This window comes from Stenella coeruleoalba, assembly GCF_951394435.1.
Source record: "Stenella coeruleoalba genome assembly, contig: scaffold_51, whole genome shotgun sequence".
NCBI lineage: Eukaryota > Metazoa > Chordata > Mammalia > Artiodactyla > Delphinidae > Stenella > Stenella coeruleoalba.
In genome coordinates, this window is record NW_027646377.1 from 1,318,486 (window position 1) to 1,340,264 (window position 21,779).

The 21,779-nt window shown below is 44.9% G+C and overlaps 1 long non-coding RNA gene across 1 annotated transcript in view; it reads left to right on the forward strand.

Moving 5' to 3' along the window:
- LOC307181144 overlaps positions 1-21,779 on the forward strand; it is a 902,340-nt gene that overhangs the window by 278,106 nt on the left and 602,455 nt on the right. The window contains exon 2 of the long non-coding RNA XR_013826008.1: positions 11,959-12,044. This is a non-coding gene — a long non-coding RNA (uncharacterized lncRNA). The remainder of the gene's footprint in view (positions 1-11,958; positions 12,045-21,779) is intronic.

Sequence of the window (21,779 nt, forward strand, 5' to 3'; positions counted from 1 at the left end):
CTTCCGCTTCATCCTCTGGACAAATTCCAAACTGTATGCAACAGGATGTTGACAGTGCTGACATCTCCAAGTGGGGAGACTGTTAGTAAAGACGCTGGAGGGGTGAACCCGAGCACCAGGAGATGAGGAGATGAGATGCCTTTTCCAAACTCTTCCCGATCAGACGGTATACCATCCTCTGGGTGTGACAGACATGTTTTAGCAGTAGGAAGAGTCCCATTCATGTAAGGAGAACACCAGGGCTTTTTCAAAATCAGTGTCTCCCCGAAACCCAAACTGGGGAATTTTTTAAGCTACGGCTACACATATGTTCATTAAGGGCTTTGGGAAGTAGGCAGAGTCCAAACTTTAGATGATTGAAGTCTTCAGGGTCAGAAGCACTCACCACCAGCTTCCCTTAGGCTACACTTTAACTGTCATTGATAGATGATGTCAATAAAAATATCTATTCTTTTTCAGATTATTTCCCCTTATAGGTTATTGCAAAATGTTGAGTGTAGTTCCCTGTGCTATACAGTAGTTCCTTGTTGATGATCTATTTTATACATAGCAGTGTGTATGTGTTCATTCCAAACTGTTAATTTATCCCTCCTCCCACCTTTCCCCTTTGGTAATAATAAATTATAAGATTTTATACTTCTCAGAAATGGGGGAGCTAAAAGAGAGGTATCATTTTCAATGGAAAAGCATTTAAAACAAGATTGAAGGTTTAACCAAGATTATTAGATGTACATCCTTGGAAAGAAATCACTTCGTTTCTCTAATATTGACCCGACAAATAAGACAAACCTTTTCACTGAACTTGCTTATAAAAAGTGATGGAAATATCAAATGGAAGTGTTAAAAACATCTTATTTTACCCGAGCCTTATACACTGTTCTATGTTAACTACAGTTTGGCTCACACATCTGTTCATTGAGGTTACAATAGTCTCAATTTCTGTTACTGATCCTCCAGAGTGGACCCCAACAAGTGTCCCCCTGCCCAGTGTCATTGGGGCCAACAGATCGAGACTGAGTTTGGTTCACAAGCAAAGGAAACTTTATATTTTGATCAGAGAATGGAGAGGTGAGAGCATGCACTACCCCGTGGGCTGTGGGCTGGGCTGCTGTGTAGAGATCCTGTCAGAGTCAGTGGGAGGGAGGGAGGCGGCGGAGCTCTCGAGGGCCGGGTTGGCTGTAGCTCAGGCTCTATATCGTGGAGTCTGCACTGGGCCCCAGGAGCTGAGGTGTCGACCCAGCCATTCTGCACTAGGAAATCTGGTCTGAAGTGCCGGGTGTGGAACCTCTGCATGCGGGACCCTAGGAGCACGTGAAATTAGACAAAGCACAAAGGATAAAAAAGGTTAGACTTGACTTTATTGCCCAGATTCTACTTTTATCTCCCAGGGATTTTTAATGGGCTTTGCTGGGGACAAACCCCTCCTCTGCCTTTTGTCCCGTTCCTCATTCTTGGAGTGCTGAGGGTGCAGACCCTTCTTCTGTAACTGCTGAGTGCTGAGTTGGGAGCCCTCATACCCTGGGGCGAGGGTCAGAGCTTCTCCCCAGCAGCCTCCCGGTGACGTTGATTGTCCCCAGGACCCCTGCCTCCCTGCTCGTCCACCTGAGCACCAGCATTGGAAGTGTTATAGATTCTAATGACCTTTAAGGGTCCAGGAAAGAGATGTGCAGAGACGCTGTGGGGGCCGGTTTCACCCCGCCCCACATTTGTTCGGCCACCTTAGGCTGACCGTCTCTGCCAGCCTAGATGCTCTGACCAGTAGTCTGCGCTTTCCTCAATTAGGCCCCTGAATTAACGTACAAACAGCACCAGGTGTCAGAGCCCTGCCCGCTCAACTCCCAGACAGTCCAGGGTCAGTGGTGATCAAGGACCATGATGGCTACTGAGTCAACAGCCTTTTGAAGTAAACAGGAGTCCAGCCGGTCTTATTGGCCACCATCATCACGGTGTCTGTAGGCTTTTCTATGGTGACAGTGTGGTATACTGTTCCCCCGCCAAGATTATTAGCTCCCCTCTGGGTGCAGTAAGTCCTGCAAGCAGTAGTCTACTCTTTTGGGACACACTCTTGTTGTTTTATGAGAGAAACTCCAGGTCAAGTGATGTTCACACGAGTCGTCATGGTGCCCTGTTGCCCCCGGTTATCTCTCTGGATGTTGGAGTTGGAGGGCCTCCTCACTCGAGGTCGGTGTGCCCACGGAGCGAACCCTGCAACTTCAGGGCATGGTTGGTGGTTAGGATCACCACGTGGGGTCCTTTTCCCTTAGGAGGGAGGTGGCCTTTTGGGCTGCTGATTTCCAGGTTTTTAGATACCGCCAGTATCTTGGCCAGATGTGGCAGTGGGCCAAGCCCCTTAGTGACCGTAGTTTATCCTACCTGGATGGCATTCTTGCATTGTTCCATTTCAAGTGGTCCCAGTTTTTGCACTAATTCTCCAATGGCGATTCACCTTTCACCGGGAATGTAAAGGTCAAAGGGTTTAGCTAAATTAGGGAGTTCCAGGGCAAGGGTCTGAATTGACTGCTCTTTCCATTCTTGAAAGGCCACTTCTGGATTCTATTCAAAAGGATCATCATCTTTTCCTTTCAGTGTTTCATATAGAGGCCCAGCTAGTAGACTGTAGTTAGGGATCCAGAAGCAGCAAACCCTGGCCTCCCCAGGAACCCCTAAGCTGTCTTCTAGTTTTAGAAAGGGGTAAGGCTGAAAATGGTTTCTTCCCTTTCCTGGGATGGGCTTCTCTGACCTTCTGTGAGAATGAAGCCCAGGCAGGTCACCGCAGTCTGTGATATTTGAGCTTTTTCTTGGACAACTTCTATCCTTTATTGGCTTGGTAGTTCAGAGGCCTCCTTAGTAGGGCTGGTGATCAGAATGTCGTCTGCATATTGAAGGAGGGTTTCCTTTTCCAGAGGTAGAACTTTTAGGTCTTTAGCTAAGCTTTCCCCAAAGATGGTGTGGGAATTTTTGCACCCTTGGGGCCAGACGGCCCGGAAGTATTGTTTTAGTTGTATGTTGAGTCCTGCCACTCACAAGCCAAAATTTCTTGTGACTCTGGGACTAATGGAATACAAAAGAAGGCATCATTGAAGACTAATACAGAATACCATGTCCTGGTGGTTGGTAGAATGACCAGCAGGGTGTAGGAATTAGGAGCAACTGGAGGTATATCCTCGGTGGCTTCACTGACTGTCCTGACATCCTTTACCAGGTCCCCAGCAGCCCATGGGGCTCTCGTGGTCAGACCAATCCCAGAATATGGAGCTCACCTGGGCAGGTACCCCACCCCCACCCCAGCCCACGGGGCTCTCGTGGTCAGGCCCCTCCCAGGATACAGAGCTACCCTTGCAGGTACCGTGGCAGGGCTGGGCACACAGGAACCGTGCACATAGCCCTCATTGCAGAGCACCCCCAGCTCACCTGTCACTCAGAGCTGACACAGAGCACCTCAGAGCAGGACTTGAACTAACAAACAGCAGCTGCGACAGGTCTGTGACCCTGGGCATCACTCCGTGAGGCCTCCCTCCACCTGGTCTTCCAGAGACTTCCACTGCACCCGGGGCACCAGGCCTCTGTCTCCAACCACCACCCACCCCTCCTCTCCCTGACTCCTGGGTTCCTCTCATTAGGAGAGGGTTTTCTTGAAGTTGTCTCCCACTCATGGGCCAGATAAAATGATTAGAAAACAAGCCAAAGCTGCAGCCCCTTGTCTATCCTGACTCTCAGGAGCCCACACCTGTTCCTTGGACCTGGCCGGTTCAGCAAGTTCCATTTTCTGCAACTGTGAGCCCCTGAGGGGTGATGATTGGCTGACCTGGGCAGCCTTACCGTGCCGGCCAGCCCTCCCCAGGTGTGCCTGGGTTGAGATCAATATAAATACCACTCCAGGCAGCAAGAGCCCCTGCAGCCGTGCCTGACGCCATTTTCTCTGCCCTGTCAGCAGTCTCGGGGCTGGGCTGGTGGGAGGGAGTGAGAGGCCACGGCTTTGTGGGTGGCCCAGTGTGAGTGGGGCTCTGCTGGACTTTCTGCAGCAGTTGCCAGGCTGCCACCTGCTAAAGAAGAGGATGTGTCACCCATACCTGCTGCTGGAATTTCTCCCTGGGCAGAGGTGAGGAAGGAAAAAAGCAGTGGGGGCAGGGACAGGACGGGTATCTCAGGCAGGGAAATGGAAATCTTCCAGAAGAGCACCCAGGGCCAGGACCATCCTGGCTGGCCTGCAGGCACCAAGTCGGCCGGCATGCTGTCACTCGTGTGGCTCTATGGCCCTTCCTCTAGGATTTCAAGTCCTTGTATATATTCAGGTGTTTTACCTGGGACGGGTGGGAATAGTTCAGCAGCAACTGGCCTGGGGCTCAGCTCACGTTTACTCACAGATGCCTCGGCACGGTGCCCCAGCTTTGCAATGAGGACGCTTGTTGCGTGGGGGCTGCTGGCTGAATGGGAGACGATTCCCCACCACTGACCAACTTCAGAATTGTTTACAACTGGAGCAAGTGCCCTGATACGGTTTTCCTCTGTGTAACTGGTGGGTTCTGTGTTTTTTTTCTCTTTTTCGTTTTTGGTTCAAGGTAGATTTTATTCCTCTTTTTTGTATTTACAGATATAAGCATGGAAATAATTTATTCATATAAATACATGTATGTGCAGGGAATAATTGTTTTTTCTGTTTTATTTTTTAAATTTTACTTCTTTTTAATTTTGAATTTTATTTTATATTTTTATACAGCAGGTTCTTATTGGGTATCTATTTTATACATATAAATGTATACATGCCAATCCCAGTCTCTCAACTCCTCCCACCACCACCCCCCCAACAGCTTTCCCCCCTTGTTGTCCATACGTTTGTTGTCTACATCTGTTGCTCTATTTATGCCTTGCAAAATGGTTAATCTGTACAGTTTTTCTAGGTTCCACATATATGCATGAATATACAAGATTTGTTTTTCTCTTTCTGACTTACTTCACTCTGTATGACAGTCTCTAGATCCATCGACGTCTCTACAAATGACCCAATTTCATTCCTTTTCATGGCTTAGTAATATTCCATTTTATATATGTACCACAGCTTTATGCATTCGTCTGTCTGTGGGCATTTAGGTTGCTTCCATTACCTCGATATTGTAAATAGTGATGCAATGAACATTGCGGTGAATGACTCTTTTTGATTTATGGTTTTGTCTGGGTATATGTCCAGTACTGGGATTGCTGTATCATATGGTAATTCTATTGTTAGTTTCTTAAGAAATTCCATATTGTTCTCCATAATGACTGTATCAATTTATATTCCCAACAATAGTGGAAGAGGGTTCCTTTTCTCCACACCCTTTCCAGCATTTTTTGTTTGTAGATTTTCAATGATGCCTATTCTACCAGGTGTGAGGTGATACCTCATTGTTGAATCCATTTCGTTGAGCAAGGGGTAGCTCTTGTCTATTACATATTTGGCTTATGGAACGGTATCTGTGCTAATTTCAAACTCTGCTTTTATGCAGCACGGCAACTCACCTTCCCCCTTAAGCAGGCATAAGTTGGTTTTCTAAACTTGAGACCCTGTTCTGTTTTGTAATTCAGTTCATATGTAGCCAAGTTCACATTCCGTGTATTAGTGATAACTTATGATGTTTCTTTTTCTGTGTGACTTATTTCACTTACAATCATCGTGCCTCAATCCACTCATTATGCTGGTACGGGCCTGGTGACATAGATTTCATTGCTGAGTGGTATTCTGTTGTACAGAAGTACCGCAACTTCTTTATCCATTATTTGCTCTCTGGGATATTTAACTTGTGCCGTAGAAGAGATTCCTGTAAAAAGAGCCGTCCCAAATTTTGGGGTTGCTGTGTCTTTTTGATTTTAATTTCCCTAAGCTATAGGACCATAAGTGGAAGTGCCCTAGGCTCTGTTGCTTTGTTTTTTAGATGTTTCAGGAAACACCATACACTTCTCCCGAGTGTCTGTTGGCAATTTACATCCCGCCCATCAGCATAACAAGGCTCCCAGTTCTCCATGGCCTGTCCTGCCTTTCTGGATTTTACACTTTATTCTGATGGCCCTTTTGACCGGGGGGAAGTGAGACTTCATTGTAGTGCAGATTTCCTTTGCAAGCTTGCTTGGTTGGCCAAAAAGGGCGTATGCGTTTTTTCCTGAATATATTCAGGAAAAAACGCATATTCCCTTTTGGCAAAGTGCATCATTGTGGACGTTCTGCCTCTTTTCCTATGCTTTCAATGCAAATCCAGTCTACCTCCTGAAATCGGTATCCTGCAATTCTGCCCCGCTTTCAAGTCCTCTTGGCAGCCTTCCTTCAGTATATTTTTGGACGATAGCTGTCATTTATAACTCTGCAGGTTTGTGAATTACAGAGCCCCTGAGCTCCTTTCTTCAACTCACTTTCTTGTGAGCTGGCCGCAACACCGCAGGATGGCTTCAGGCCCTAATCTGTTTCTGGCACGGCATGCTGAGCCTTTGGTTAATTCCTCTTCCTAGTGGGAAATGAGAGTTAAATTTGCCCGTTCAGACACCTCCAGCTAGTCTCTCATTGGTTCTCCCTATTCCTGTTCATCTTCCGCAGAAATTGCAAACTGTGTCAAACAGGAGGTTAAATTCGCTGACTCTCCAAGTGGGGAGAGTGTTAGTAAAGAGTCTGGAATGTTGCACCCGAGTACCAGGGGAAGAAACCTGAGACATATTTGAACACGTCTCCCGATCACATGGTTGATCATACTCTAGGTTCCACATGCATGTTTTAGCTGAAGGAAGAATACCTGAAACCTGGGTAGTTGAAACCCGTGGAATGGGTACCATGCAATATGCTTCAAAGGGTCTTCATTTGCTCACCGAACCTCTCCAATCCTATCACTGCTGCGTTTATGCCCCTGTACACATGCTTGATTCTCTTTCAGAGACATAGCAATCCATAGGTTTTAAGATACTTACTAGTCAGGTACATTCTTAGGCGTTTAATATGCGGTGTTGAGTCCATTTCGTTGAGCAAGGAGTAGCTCTTGTCTATTCCATATTTGGCTTAAAGAACTTTATCTGTGCTCATTTCAATCTCTGGTTTTATGCAGCACCCCAACTCACCTTTCCCCTTAAGCAAGCATAAGTTGGTTTTCTAAATTTGAGAACCTGTTCTGTTTTGGAATTCAGTTCCTGTGTAGCCAAGTTTACATTCCGTGTATTAGTGATATCTTATGATGTTTCTTTTTCTGTGTGACTTATTTCAGTTAGAATCATCGTACCTGAATCCACTCATTATGCTGCTACGGGCCTGATGACATAGATTTCATTGCTGAGTGACACTGCATTGTACGTAAGTACCACAAGTTCTTTATCCATTTTTCACTTTCTGTGATATTGAACTTGTACGGTAAACGAGGTTCTTGTAAACAGAGGCGTCCCAAACTTTGAGGTGGCTGTGTCTTTTTGATTTTTATTTCCCTAAGCTATAGGACCATAAGTGGAAGTGCCCTAGGCTCTGTTGCTTTGTTTTTTAGATGTTTCAGGAAACACCATACACTTCTCCCTAGTGTCTGTTGGCAATTTACATCCCGCCCATCAGCATAACAAGGCTCCCAGTTCTCCATGGCCTGTTGCCTTTCTGGATTTTACACTTTTTTCAGATGGCCCTTTTGACCGGGGGGAAGTGAGACTTCATTGTAGTGCAGATTTCCTTTGCAAGCTTGCTTGGTTGGCCAAAAAGGGCGTATGCGTTTTTTCCTGAATATATTCAGGAAAAAACGCATACGCCCTTTTTGGCCAAGTGCATCATTGTGGACGTTCTGCCTCTTTTCCTATGCTTTCAATGCAATTCCAGTCTACCTCCTGAAATCGGTTTCCTGCAATTCTGCCCCGCTTTCAAGTCCTCTTGGCAGCCTTACTTCAGTCTATTTTTGGACGATAGCTGTCATTTATAACTCTGCAGGTTTGTGAATTACAGTGCCCCTGAGCTCCTTTCTTCAACTCGCTTTCTTGTGACCTGGCCGCAACACCGCAGGATGGCTTCAGGCCCTAATCTGGTTCCGGCCCGGCATGCTGAGCCTTTGGTTAATTCCTCTTCCTGGTGGGAAATGAGAGTTAAATTTGCCCGTCCAGACACCTCCAGCTAGCCTCTCATTGGTTCTCGCTATTCCTGTTCATCTTCCGCAGAAATTGCAAACTGGGCCAAACAGGAGGTTAAAGGGACTGACTCTCCAAGTGGGGAGAGTGTTAGTAAAGCGTCTGGAATGTTGCACCCGAGTACCAGGGGAGGAAAACTGAGACATATTTGAACACGTCTCCCGATCACATGGTTGATCATACTCTAGGTTCCACATGCATGTTTTAGCTGAAGGAAGAATACCTTAAACCTGGGTAGTTGAAACCCGTGGAATGGGTACCATGCAATATGACTTCAAAGGGTCTTCATTTGCTCACCGAACCTCTCCAATCCTATCACTGCTGCGTTTATGTCCCTGTACACATGCTTGATTCTCTTTCGGAGACATAGCAATCCATAGGTTTTAAGATACTTACTAGTCAGGTACATTCTTAGGCGTTTAATATTGGGTGTTGAGTCCATTTCGTTGAGCAAGGAGTAGCTCTTGTCTATTCCATATTTGGCTTAAGGAACTTTATCTGTGCTCATTTCAATCTCTGGTTTTATGCAGCACCCCAACTCACCTTTCCCCTTAAGCAAGCATAAGTAGGTTTTCTAAATTTGAGACCCTGTTCTGTTCTGTAATTCAGTTCCTGTGTAGCCAAGTTTACATTCCGTGTATTACTGATATCTTATGATGTTTCTTTTTCTGTGTGACTTACTTCAGTTAGAATCATCATACCTGAATCCACTCATTGTGATGCTAAGGGCCTGATGACACAGATTTCATTGCTGAGTGATATTGCTTTGTAAGTAAATACCACAACTTCTTTATCCATTTTTCACTTTCTGCGATGTTGAACTTGTACTGTAAACGAGGTTCTTGTAAACAGAGCCGTTCCAAACTTTGGGGTGGCTGTGTCTTTTTGATTTTAATTTCCCTAAGCTATAGGACCATAAGTGGCAGTGCACTAGGCTCTGTTGCTTTGTTTTTTAGATGTTTCAGGAAACACCATACACTTCTCCCGAGTGGTTGTTGGCAATTTACATCCCGCCCATCAGCATAACAAGGCTCCCAGTTCTCCATGGCCTGTCCTGCCTTTCTGGATTTTACACTTTTTTCAGATGGCCCTTTTGACCGGGGGGAAGTGAGACTTCATTGTAGTGCAGATTTCCTTTGCAAGCTTGCTTGGTTGGCCAAAAAGGGCGTATGCGTTTTTTCCTGAATATATTCAGGAAAAAACGCATACGCCCTTTTTGGCCAAGTGCATCATTGTGGACGTTCTGCCTCTTTTCCTATGCTTTCAATGCAATTCCAGTCTACCTCCTGAAATCGGTTTCCTGCAATTCTGCCCCGCTTTCAAGTCCTCTTGGCAGCCTTACTTCAGTCTATTTTTGGACGATAGCTGTCATTTATAACTCTGCAGGTTTGTGAATTACAGTGCCCCTGAGCTCCTTTCTTCAACTCGCTTTCTTTTGAGCTGGCCGCAACACCGCAGGATGGCTTCAGGCCCTAATCTGGTTCCGGCCCGGCACGCTGAGCCTTTGGTTATTTCCTCTTCCTGGTGGGAAATGAGAGTTAAATTTGCCCGTCCAGACACCTCCAGCGAGCCTCTCATTGGTTCTCGCTATTCCTGTTCATCTTCCGCAGAAATTGCAAACTGGGCCAAACAGGAGGTTAAAGGTGCTGACTCTCCAAGTGGGGAGAGTGTTAGTAAAGCGTCTGGAATGTTGCACCCGAGTACCAGGGGAGGAAAACTGAGACATATTTGAACACGTCTCCCGTTCACATGGTTGATCATACTTGGGTTCCACATGCATGTTTTAGCTGAAGGAAGAATACCTTAAACCTGGAGAGTTGAGACCCGTGTAATGGGTACCATGCAATATGACTTCAAAGGGTCTTCATTTGCTCACCGAACCTCTCCAATCCTATCACTGCTGCGTTTATGCCCCTGTACACATGCTTGATTCTCTTTTGGAGACATAGCAATCCATAGGTTTTACGATACTTACTAGTCAGGTACATTCTTAGGCGTTTAATATGCGGTGTTGAGTCCATTTCGTTGAGCAAGGAGTAGCTCTTGTCTATTCCATATTTGGCTTAAGGAACTTTATCTGTGCTCATTTCAATCTCTGGTTTTATGCAGCACCCCAACTCACCTTTCCCCTTAAGCAAGCATAAGTTGGTTTTCTAAATTTGAGACCCTGTTCTGTTCTGTAATTCAGTTCCTGTGTAGCCAAGTTTACATTCCGTGTATTACTGATATCTTATGATGTTTCTTTTTCTGTGTGACTTATTTCAGTTAGAATCATCATACCTGAATCCACTCATTGTGATGCTAAGGGCCTGATGACACAGATTTCATTGCTGAGTGATATTGCTTTGTAAGTAAATACCACAACTTCTTTATCCATTTTTCACTTTCTGCGATGTTGAACTTGTACTGTAAACGAGGTTCTTGTAAACAGAGCCGTTCCAAACTTTGGGGTGGCTGTGTCTTTTTGATTTTAATTTCCCTAAGCTATAGGACCATAAGTGGAAGTGCCCTAGGTTCTGTTGCTTTGTTTTTTAGATGTTTCAGGAAACACCATACACTTCTCCCGAGTGGTTGTTGGCAATTTACATCCCGCCCATCAGCATAACAAGGCTCCCAGTTCTCCATGGCCTGTCCTGCCTTTCTGGATTTTACACTTTTTTCAGATGGCCCTTTTGACCGGGGGGAAGTGAGACTTCATTGTAGTGCAGATTTCCTTTGCAAGCTTGCTTGGTTGGCCAAAAAGGGCGTATGCGTTTTTTCCTGAATATATTCAGGAAAAAACGCATACGCCCTTTTTGGCCAAGTGCATCATTGTGGACGTTCTGCCTCTTTTCCTATGCTTTCAATGCAATTCCAGTCTACCTCCTGAAATCGGTTTCCTGCAATTCTGCCCCGCTTTCAAGTCCTCTTGGCAGCCTTACTTCAGTCTATTTTTGGACAATAGCTGTCATTTATAACTCTGCAGTTTTGTCAATTACAGTGCCCCTGAGCTCCTTTCTTCAAGTCGCTTTCTTTTGAGCTGGCCGCAACACCGCAGGATGGCTTCAGGCCCTAATCTGGTTCCGGCACGGCACACTGAGCCTTTGGTTATTTCCTCTTCCTGGTGGGAAATGAGAGTTAAATTTGCCCGTCCAGACACCTCCAGCTAGCCTCTCATTGGTTCTCGCTATTCCTGTTCATCTTCCGCAGAAATTGCAAACTGTGCCAAACAGGAGGTTAAAGGCGCTGACTCTCCAAGTGGGGAGAGTGTTAGTAAAGCGTCTGGAATGTTGCACCCGAGTACCAGGGGAGGAAAACTGAGACATATTTGAACACGTCTCCCGATCACATGGTTGATCATACTCTGGGTTCCACATGCATGTTTTAGCTGAAGGAAGAATACCTAAAACCTGGGTAGTTGAAACCCGTGGAATGGGTACCATGCAATATGACTTCAAAGGGTCTTCATTTGCTCACCGAACCTCTCCAATCCTATCACTGCTGCGTTTATGCCCCTGTACACATGCTTGATTCTCTTTCGGAGACATAGCAATCCATAGGTTTTAAGATACTTACTAGTCAGGTACATTCTTAGGCGTTTAATATGGGGTTTTGAGTCCATTTCGTTGAGCAAGGAGTAGCTCTTGTCTATTCCATATTTGGCTTAAGGAACTTTATCTGTGCTCATTTCAATCTCTGGTTTTATGCAGCACCCCAACTCACCTTTACCCTTAAGCAAGCATAAGTTGGTTTTCTAAATTTGAGACCCTGTTCTGTTTTGGAATGCAGTTCCTGTGTAGCCAAGTTTACATTCCGTGTATTAGTGATATCTTATGATGTTTCTTTTTCTGTGTGACTTATTTCGGTTAGAATCATCGTACCTGAATCCACTCATTATGCTGCTACGGGCCTGATGACACAGATTTCATTGCTGAGTGATACTGCATTGTACGTAAGTACCACAAGTTCTTTATCCATTTTTCACTTTCTGCGATGTTGAACTTGTACTGTAAACGAGGTTCTTGTAAACAGAGGCGTCCCAAACTTTGGGGTGGCTGTGTCTTTTTGATTTTAATTTCCCTAAGCTATAGGACCATAAGTGGCAGTGCCCTAGGCTCTGTTGCTTTGATTTTTAGATGTTTCAGGAAACACCATACACTTCTCCCGAGTGTCTGTTGGCAATTTACATCCCGCCCATCAGCATAACAAGGCTCCCAGTTCTCCATGGCCTGTCCTGCCTTTCTGGATTTTACACTTTTTTCAGATGGCCCTTTTGACCGGGGGGAAGTGAGACTTCATTGTAGTGCAGATTTCCTTTGCAAGCTTGCTTGGTTGGCCAAAAAGGGCGTATGCGTTTTTTCCTGAATATATTCAGGAAAAAACGCATACGCCCTTTTTGGCCAAGTGCATCATTGTGGACGTTCTGCCTCTTTTCCTATGCTTTCAATGCAATTCCAGTCTACCTCCTGAAATCGGTTTCCTGCAATTCTGCCCCGCTTTCAAGTCCTCTTGGCAGCCTTACTTCAGTCTATTTTTGGACGATAGCTGTCATTTATAACTCTGCAGGTTTGTGAATTACAGTGCCCCTGAGCTCCTTTCTTCATCTCGCTTTCTTGTGACCTGGCCGCAACACCGCAGGATGGCTTCAGGCCCTAATCTGGTTCCGGCCCGGCATGCTGAGCCTTTGGTTAATTCCTCTTCCTGGTGGGAAATGAGAGTTAAATTTGCCCGTCCAGACACCTCCAGCTAGCCTCTCATTGGTTCTCGCTATTCCTGTTCATCTTCCGCAGAAATTGCAAACTGGGCCAAACAGGAGGTTAAAGGGACTGACTCTCCAAGTGGGGAGAGTGTTAGTAAAGCGTGTGGAATGTTGCACCCGAGTACCAGGGGAGGAAAACTGAGACATATTTGAACACGTCTCCCGATCACATGGTTGATCATACTCTAGGTTCCACATGCATGTTTTAGCTGAAGGAAGAATACCTTAAACCTGGGTAGTTGAAACCCGTGGAATGGGTACCATGCAATATGACTTCAAAGGGTCTTCATTTGCTCACCGAACCTCTCCAATCCTATCACTGCTGCGTTTATGTCCCTGTACACATGCTTGATTCTCTTTCGGAGACATAGCAATCCATAGGTTTTAAGATACTTACTAGTCAGGTACATTCTTAGGCGTTTAATATTGGGTGTTGAGTCCATTTCGTTGAGCAAGGAGTAGCTCTTGTCTATTCCATATTTGGCTTAAGGAACTTTATCTGTGCTCATTTCAATCTCTGGTTTTATGCAGCACCCCAACTCACCTTTCCCCTTAAGCAAGCATAAGTTGGTTTTCTAAATTTGAGACCCTGTTCTGTTCTGTAATTCAGTTCCTGTGTAGCCAAGTTTACATTCCGTGTATTACTGATATCTTATGATGTTTCTTTTTCTGTGTGACTTACTTCAGTTAGAATCATCATACCTGAATCCACTCATTGTGATGCTAAGGGCCTGATGACACAGATTTCATTGCTGAGTGATATTGCTTTGTAAGTAAATACCACAACTTCTTTATCCATTTTTCACTTTCTGCGATGTTGAACTTGTACTGTAAACGAGGTTCTTGTAAACAGAGCCGTTCCAAACTTTGGGGTGGCTGTGTCTTTTTGATTTTAATTTCCCTAAGCTATAGGACCATAAGTGGCAGTGCCCTAGGCTCTGTTGCTTTGTTTTTTAGATGTTTCAGGAAACACCATACACTTCTCCCGAGTGGTTGTTGGCAATTTACATCCCGCCCATCAGCATAACAAGGCTCCCAGTTCTCCATGGCCTGTCCTGCCTTTCTGGATTTTACACTTTTTTCAGATGGCCCTTTTGACCGGGGGGAAGTGAGACTTCATTGTAGTGCAGATTTCCTTTGCAAGCTTGCTTGGTTGGCCAAAAAGGGCGTATGCGTTTTTTCCTGAATATATTCAGGAAAAAACTCATACGCCCTTTTTGGCCAAGTGCATCATTGTGGACGTTCTGCCTCTTTTCCTATGCTTTCAATGCAATTCCAGTCTACCTCCTGAAATCGGTTTCCTGCAATTCTGCCCCGCTTTCAAGTCCTCTTGGCAGCCTTACTTCAGTCTATTTTTGGACGATAGCTGTCATTTATAACTCTGCAGGTTTGTGAATTACAGTGCCCCTGAGCTCCTTTCTTCAACTCGCTTTCTTTTGAGCTGGCCGCAACACCGCGGGATGGCTTCAGGCCCTAATCTGGTTCCGGCCCGGCACGCTGAGCCTTTGGTTATTTCCTCTTCCTGGTGGGAAATGAGAGTTAAATTTGCCCGTCCAGACACCTCCAGCGAGCCTCTCATTGGTTCTCGCTATTCCTGTTCATCTTCCGCAGAAATTGCAAACTGGGCCAAACAGGAGGTTAAAGGGACTGACTCTCCAAGTGGGGAGAGTGTTAGTAAAGCGTCTGGAATGTTGCACCCGAGTACCAGGGGAGGAAAACTGAGACATATTTGAACACGTCTCCCGTTCACATGGTTGATCATACTTGGGTTCCACATGCATGTTTTAGCTGAAGGAAGAATACCTTAAACCTGGAGAGTTGAGACCCGTGTAATGGGTACCATGCAATATGACTTCAAAGGGTCTTCATTTGCTCACCGAACCTCTCCAATCCTATCACTGCTGCGTTTATGCCCCTGTACACATGCTTGATTCTCTTTTGGAGACATAGCAATCCATAGGTTTTACGATACTTACTAGTCAGGTACATTCTTAGGCGTTTAATATGCGGTGTTGAGTCCATTTCGTTGAGCAAGGAGTAGCTCTTGTCTATTCCATATTTGGCTTAAGGAACTTTATCTGTGCTCATTTCAATCTCTGGTTTTATGCAGCACCCCAACTCACCTTTCCCCTTAAGCAAGCATAAGTTGGTTTTCTAAATTTGAGACCCTGTTCTGTTCTGTAATTCAGTTCCTGTGTAGCCAAGTTTACATTCCGTGTATTACTGATATCTTATGATGTTTCTTTTTCTGTGTGACTTATTTCAGTTAGAATCATCATACCTGAATCCACTCATTGTGATGCTAAGGGCCTGATGACACAGATTTCATTGCTGAGTGATATTGCTTTGTAAGTAAATACCACAACTTCTTTATCCATTTTTCACTTTCTGCGATGTTGAACTTGTACTGTAAACGAGGTTCTTGTAAACAGAGCCGTTCCAAACTTTGGGGTGGCTGTGTCTTTTTGATTTTAATTTCCCTAAGCTATAGGACCATAAGTGGAAGTGCCCTAGGTTCTGTTGCTTTGTTTTTTAGATGTTTCAGGAAACACCATACACTTCTCCCGAGTGGTTGTTGGCAATTTACATCCCGCCCATCAGCATAACAAGGCTCCCAGTTCTCCATGGCCTGTCCTGCCTTTCTGGATTTTACACTTTTTTCAGATGGCCCTTTTGACCGGGGGGAAGTGAGACTTCATTGTAGTGCAGATTTCCTTTGCAAGCTTGCTTGGTTGGCCAAAAAGGGCGTATGCGTTTTTTCCTGAATATATTCAGGAAAAAACGCATACGCCCTTTTTGGCCAAGTGCATCATTGTGGACGTTCTGCCTCTTTTCCTATGCTTTCAATGCAATTCCAGTCTACCTCCTGAAATCGGTTTCCTGCAATTCTGCCCCGCTTTCAAGTCCTCTTGGCAGCCTTACTTCAGTCTATTTTTGGACAATAGCTGTCATTTATAACTCTGCAGTTTTGTCAATTACAGTGCCCCTGAGCTCCTTTCTTCAACTCGCTTTCTTTTGAGCTGGCCGCAACACCGCAGGATGGCTTCAGGCCCTAATCTGGTTCCGGCACGGCACACTGAGCCTTTGGTTATTTCCTCTTCCTGGTGGGAAATGAGAGTTAAATTTGCCCGTCCAGACACCTCCAGCTAGCCTCTCATTGGTTCTCGCTATTCCTGTTCATCTTCCGCAGAAATTGCAAACTGTGCCAAACAGGAGGTTAAAGGCGCTGACTCTCCAAGTGGGGAGAGTGTTAGTAAAGCGTCTGGAATGTTGCACCCGAGTACCAGGGGAGGAAAACTGAGACATATTTGAACACGTCTCCCGATCACATGGTTGATCATACTCTGGGTTCCACATGCATGTTTTAGCTGAAGGAAGAATACCTAAAACCTGGGTAGTTGAAACCCGTGGAATGGGTACCATGCAATATGACTTCAAAGGGTCTTCATTTGCTCACCGAACCTCTCCAATCCTATCACTGCTGCGTTTATGCCCCTGTACACATGCTTGATTCTCTTTCGGAGACATAGCAATCCATAGGTTTTAAGATACTTACTAGTCAGGTACATTCTTAGGCGTTTAATATGGGGTTTTGAGTCCATTTCGTTGAGCAAGGAGTAGCTCTTGTCTATTCCATATTTGGCTTAAGGAACTTTATCTGTGCTCATTTCAATCTCTGGTTTTATGCAGCACCCCAACTCACCTTTACCCTTAAGCAAGCATAAGTTGGTTTTCTAAATTTGAGACCCTGTTCTGTTTTGGAATGCAGTTCCTGTGTAGCCAAGTTTACATTCCGTGTATTAGTGATATCTTATGATGTTTCTTTTTCTGTGTGACTTATTTCAGTTAGAATCATCGTACCTGAATCCACTCATTATGCTGCTATGGGCCTGATGACACAGATTTCATTGCTGAGTGATACTGCATTGTACGTAAGTACCACAAGTTCTTTATCCATTTTTCACTTTCTGCGATGTTGAACTTGTACTGTAAACGAGGTTCTTGTAAACAGAGGCGTCCCAAACTTTGGGGTGGCTGTGTCTTTTTGATTTTAATTTCCCTAAGCTATAGGACCATAAGTGGCAGTGCCCTAGGCTCTGTTGCTTTGATTTTTAGATGTTTCAGGAAACACCATACACTTCTCCCGAGTGTCTGTTGGCAATTTACATCCCGCCCATCAGCATAACAAGGCTCCCAGTTCTCCATGGCCTGTCCTGCCTTTCTGGATTTTACACTTTTTTCAGATGGCCCTTTTGACCGGGGGGAAGTGAGACTTCATTGTAGTGCAGATTTCCTTTGCAAGCTTGCTTGGTTGGCCAAAAAGGGCGTATGCGTTTTTTCCTGAATATATTCAGGAAAAAATGCATACGCCCTTTTTGGCCAAGTGCGTCATTGTGGACGTTCTGCCTCTTTTCCTATGCTTTCAATGCAATTCCAGTCTACCTCCTGAAATCGGTTTCCTGCAATTCTGCCCCGCTTTCAAGTCCTCTTGGCAGCCTTACTTCAGTCTATTTTTGGACGATAGCTGTCATTTATAACTCTGCAGGTTTGTGAATTACAGTGCCCCTGAGCTCCTTTCTTCAACTCGCTTTCTTTTGAGCTGGCCGCAACACCGCAGGATGGCTTCAGGCCCTAATCTGGTTCCGGCCCGGCACGCTGAGCCTTTGGTTATTTCCTCTTCCTGGTGGGAAATGAGAGTTAAATTTGCCCGTCCAGACACCTCCAGCGAGCCTCTCATTGGTTCTCGCTATTCCTGTTCATCTTCCGCAGAAATTGCAAACTGGGCCAAACAGGAGGTTAAAGGGACTGACTCTCCAAGTGGGGAGAGTGTTAGTAAAGCGTCTGGAATGTTGCACCCGAGTACCAGGGGAGGAAAACTGAGACATATTTGAACACGTCTCCCGTTCACATGGTTGATCATACTTGGGTTCCACATGCATGTTTTAGCTGAAGGAAGAATACCTTAAACCTGGAGAGTTGAGACCCGTGTAATGGGTACCATGCAATATGACTTCAAAGGGTCTTCATTTGCTCACCGAACCTCTCCAATCCTATCACTGCTGCGTTTATGCCCCTGTACACATGCTTGATTCTCTTTTGGAGACATAGCAATCCATAGGTTTTACGATACTTACTAGTCAGGTACATTCTTAGGCGTTTAATATGCGGTGTTGAGTCCATTTCGTTGAGCAAGGAGTAGCTCTTGTCTATTCCATATTTGGCTTAAGGAACTTTATCTGTGCTCATTTCAATCTCTGGTTTTATGCAGCACCCCAACTCACCTTTCCCCTTAAGCAAGCATAAGTTGGTTTTCTAAATTTGAGACCCTGTTCTGTTCTGTAATTCAGTTCCTGTGTAGCCAAGTTTACATTCCGTGTATTACTGATATCTTATGATGTTTCTTTTTCTGTGTGACTTATTTCAGTTAGAATCATCATACCTGAATCCACTCATTGTGATGCTAAGGGCCTGATGACACAGATTTCATTGCTGAGTGATATTGCTTTGTAAGTAAATACCACAACTTCTTTATCCATTTTTCACTTTCTGCGATGTTGAACTTGTACTGTAAACGAGGTTCTTGTAAACAGAGCCGTTCCAAACTTTGGGGTGGCTGTGTCTTTTTGATTTTAATTTCCCTAAGCTATAGGACCATAAGTGGAAGTGCCCTAGGTTCTGTTGCTTTGTTTTTTAGATGTTTCAGGAAACACCATACACTTCTCCCGAGTGGTTGTTGGCAATTTACATCCCGCCCATCAGCATAACAAGGCTCCCAGTTCTCCATGGCCTGTCCTGCCTTTCTGGATTTTACACTTTTTTCAGATGGCCCTTTTGACCGGGGGGAAGTGAGACTTCATTGTAGTGCAGATTTCCTTTGCAAGCTTGCTTGGTTGGCCAAAAAGGGCGTATGCGTTTTTTCCTGAATATATTCAGGAAAAAACTCATACGCCCTTTTTGGCCAAGTGCATCATTGTGGACGTTCTGCCTCTTTTCCTATGCTTTCAATGCAATTCCAGTCTACCTCCTGAAATCGGTTTCCTGCAATTCTGCCCCGCTTTCAAGTCCTCTTGGCAGCCTTACTTCAGTCTATTTTTGGACAATAGCTGTCATTTATAACTCTGCAGTTTTGTCAATTACAGTGCCCCTGAGCTCCTTTCTTCAACTCGCTTTCTTTTGAGCTGGCCGCAACACCGCAGGATGGCTTCAGGCCCTAATCTGGTTCCGGCACGGCACACTGAGCCTTTGGTTATTTCCTCTTCCTGGTGGGAAATGAGAGTTAAATTTGCCCGTCCAGACACCTCCAGCTAGCCTCTCATTGGTTCTCGCTATTCCTGTTCATCTTCCGCAGAAATTGCAAACTGTGCCAAACAGGAGGTTAAAGGCGCTGACTCTCCAAGTGGGGAGAGTGTTAGTAAAGCGTCTGGAATGTTGCACCCGAGTACCAGGGGAGGAAAACTGAGACATATTTGAACACGTCTCCCGATCACATGGTTGATCATACTCTGGGTTCCACATGCATGTTTTAGCTGAAGGAAGAATACCTAAAACCTGGGTAGTTGAAACCCGTGGAATGGGTACCATGCAATATGACTTCAAAGGGTCTTCATTTGCTCACCGAACCTCTCCAATCCTATCACTGCTGCGTTTATGCCCCTGTACACATGCTTGATTCTCTTTCGGAGACATAGCAATCCATAGGTTTTAAGATACTTACTAGTCAGGTACATTCTTAGGCGTTTAATATGGGGTTTTGAGTCCATTTCGTTGAGCAAGGAGTAGCTCTTGTCTATTCCATATTTGGCTTAAGGAACTTTATCTGTGCTCATTTCAATCTCTGGTTTTATGCAGCACCCCAACTCACCTTTACCCTTAAGCAAGCATAAGTTGGTTTTCTAAATTTGAGACCCTGTTCTGTTTTGGAATGCAGTTCCTGTGTAGCCAAGTTTACATTCCGTGTATTAGTGATATCTTATGATGTTTCTTTTTCTGTGTGACTTATTTCAGTTAGAATCATCGTACCTGAATCTACTCATTATGCTGCTACGGGCCTGATGACACAGATTTCATTGCTGAGTGATACTGCATTGTACGTAAGTACCACAAGTTCTTTATCCATTTTTCACTTTCTGCGATGTTGAACTTGTACTGTAAACGAGGTTCTTGTAAACAGAGGCGTCCCAAACTTTGGGGTGGCTGTGTCTTTTTGATTTTAATTTCCCTAAGCTATAGGACCATAAGTGGCAGTGCCCTAGGCTCTGTTGCTTTGATTTTTAGATGTTTCAGGAAACACCATACACTTCTCCCGAGTGTCTGTTGGCAATTTACATCCCGCCCATCAGCATAACAAGGCTCCCAGTTCTCCATGGCCTGTCCTGCCTTTCTGGATTTTACACTTTTTTCAGATGGCCCTTTTGACCGGGGGGAAGTGAGACTTCATTGTAGTGCAGATTTCCTTTGCAAGCTTGCTTGGTTGGCCAAAAAGGGCGTATGCGTTTTTTCCTGAATATATTCAGGAAAAAATGCATACGCCCTTTTTGGCCAAGTGCGTCATTGTGGACGTTCTGCCTCTTTTCCTATGCTTTCAATGCAATTCCAGTCTACCTCCTGAAATCGGTTTCCTGCAATTCTGCCCCGCTTTCAAGTCCTCTTGGCAGCCTTACTTCAGTCTATTTTTGGACGATAGCTGTCATTTATAACTCTGCAGGTTTGTGAATTACAGTGCCCCTGAGCTCCTTTCTTCAACTCGCTTTCTTTTGAGCTGGCCGCAACACCGCAGGATGGCTTCAGGCCCTAATCTGGTTCCGGTACGGCACGCTGAGCCTTTGGTTATTTCATCTTCCTGGTGGGAAATGAGAGTTAAATTTGCCCGTCCAGACACCTCCAGCTAGCCTGTCATTGGTTCTCACTATTCCTGTTCATCTTCCGCAGAAATTGCAAACTGGGCCAAACAGGAGGTTAAAGGTGCTGACTCTCCAAGTGGGGAGAGTGTTAGTAAAGCGTCTGGAATGTTGCACCCGAGTACCAGGGAAGGAAAACTGAGACATATTTGAACACGTCTCCCGTTCACATGGTTGATCATACTTGGGTTCCACATGCATGTTTTAGCTGAAGGAAGAATACCTTAAACCTGGAGAGTTGAGACCCGTGTAATGGGTACCATGCAATATGACTTCAAAGGGTCTTCATTTGCTCACCGAACCTCTCCAATCCTATCACTGCTGCGTTTATGCCCCTGTACACATGCTTGACTCTCTTTCGGAGACATAGCAATCCATAGGTTTTAAGATACTTACTAGTCAGGTACATTCTTAGGCGTTTAATATGCGGTGTTGAGTCCATTTCGTTGAGCAAGGAGTAGCTCTTGTCTATTCCATATTTGACTTAAGGAACTTTATCTGTGCTCATTTCAATCTCTGGTTTTATGCAGCACCCCAACTCACCTTTACCCTTAAGCAAGCATAAGTTGGTTTTCTAAATTTGAGACCCTGTTCTGTTCTGTAATTCAGTTCCTGTGTAGCCAAGTTTACATTTCGTGTATTACTGATATCTTATGATGTTTCTTTTTCTGTGTGACTTATTTCAGTTAGAATCATCACACCTGAATTCACTCATTGTGATGCTAAGGGCCTGATGACATAGATTTCATTGCTGAGTGATATTGCTTTGTAAGTAAATACCACAACTTCTTTATCCATTTTTCACTTTCTGCGATGTTGAACTTGTACTGTAAACGAGGTTCTTGTAAACAGAGGCGTCCCAAATTTTGGGGTGGCTGTGTCTTTTTGATTTTAATTTCCCTAAGCTATAGGACCATAAGTGGCAGTGCCCTAGGCTCTGTTGCTTTGTTTTTTAGATGTTTCAGGAAACACCATACACTTCTCCCGAGTGTCTGTTGGCAATTTACATCCCGCCCATCAGCATAACAAGGCTC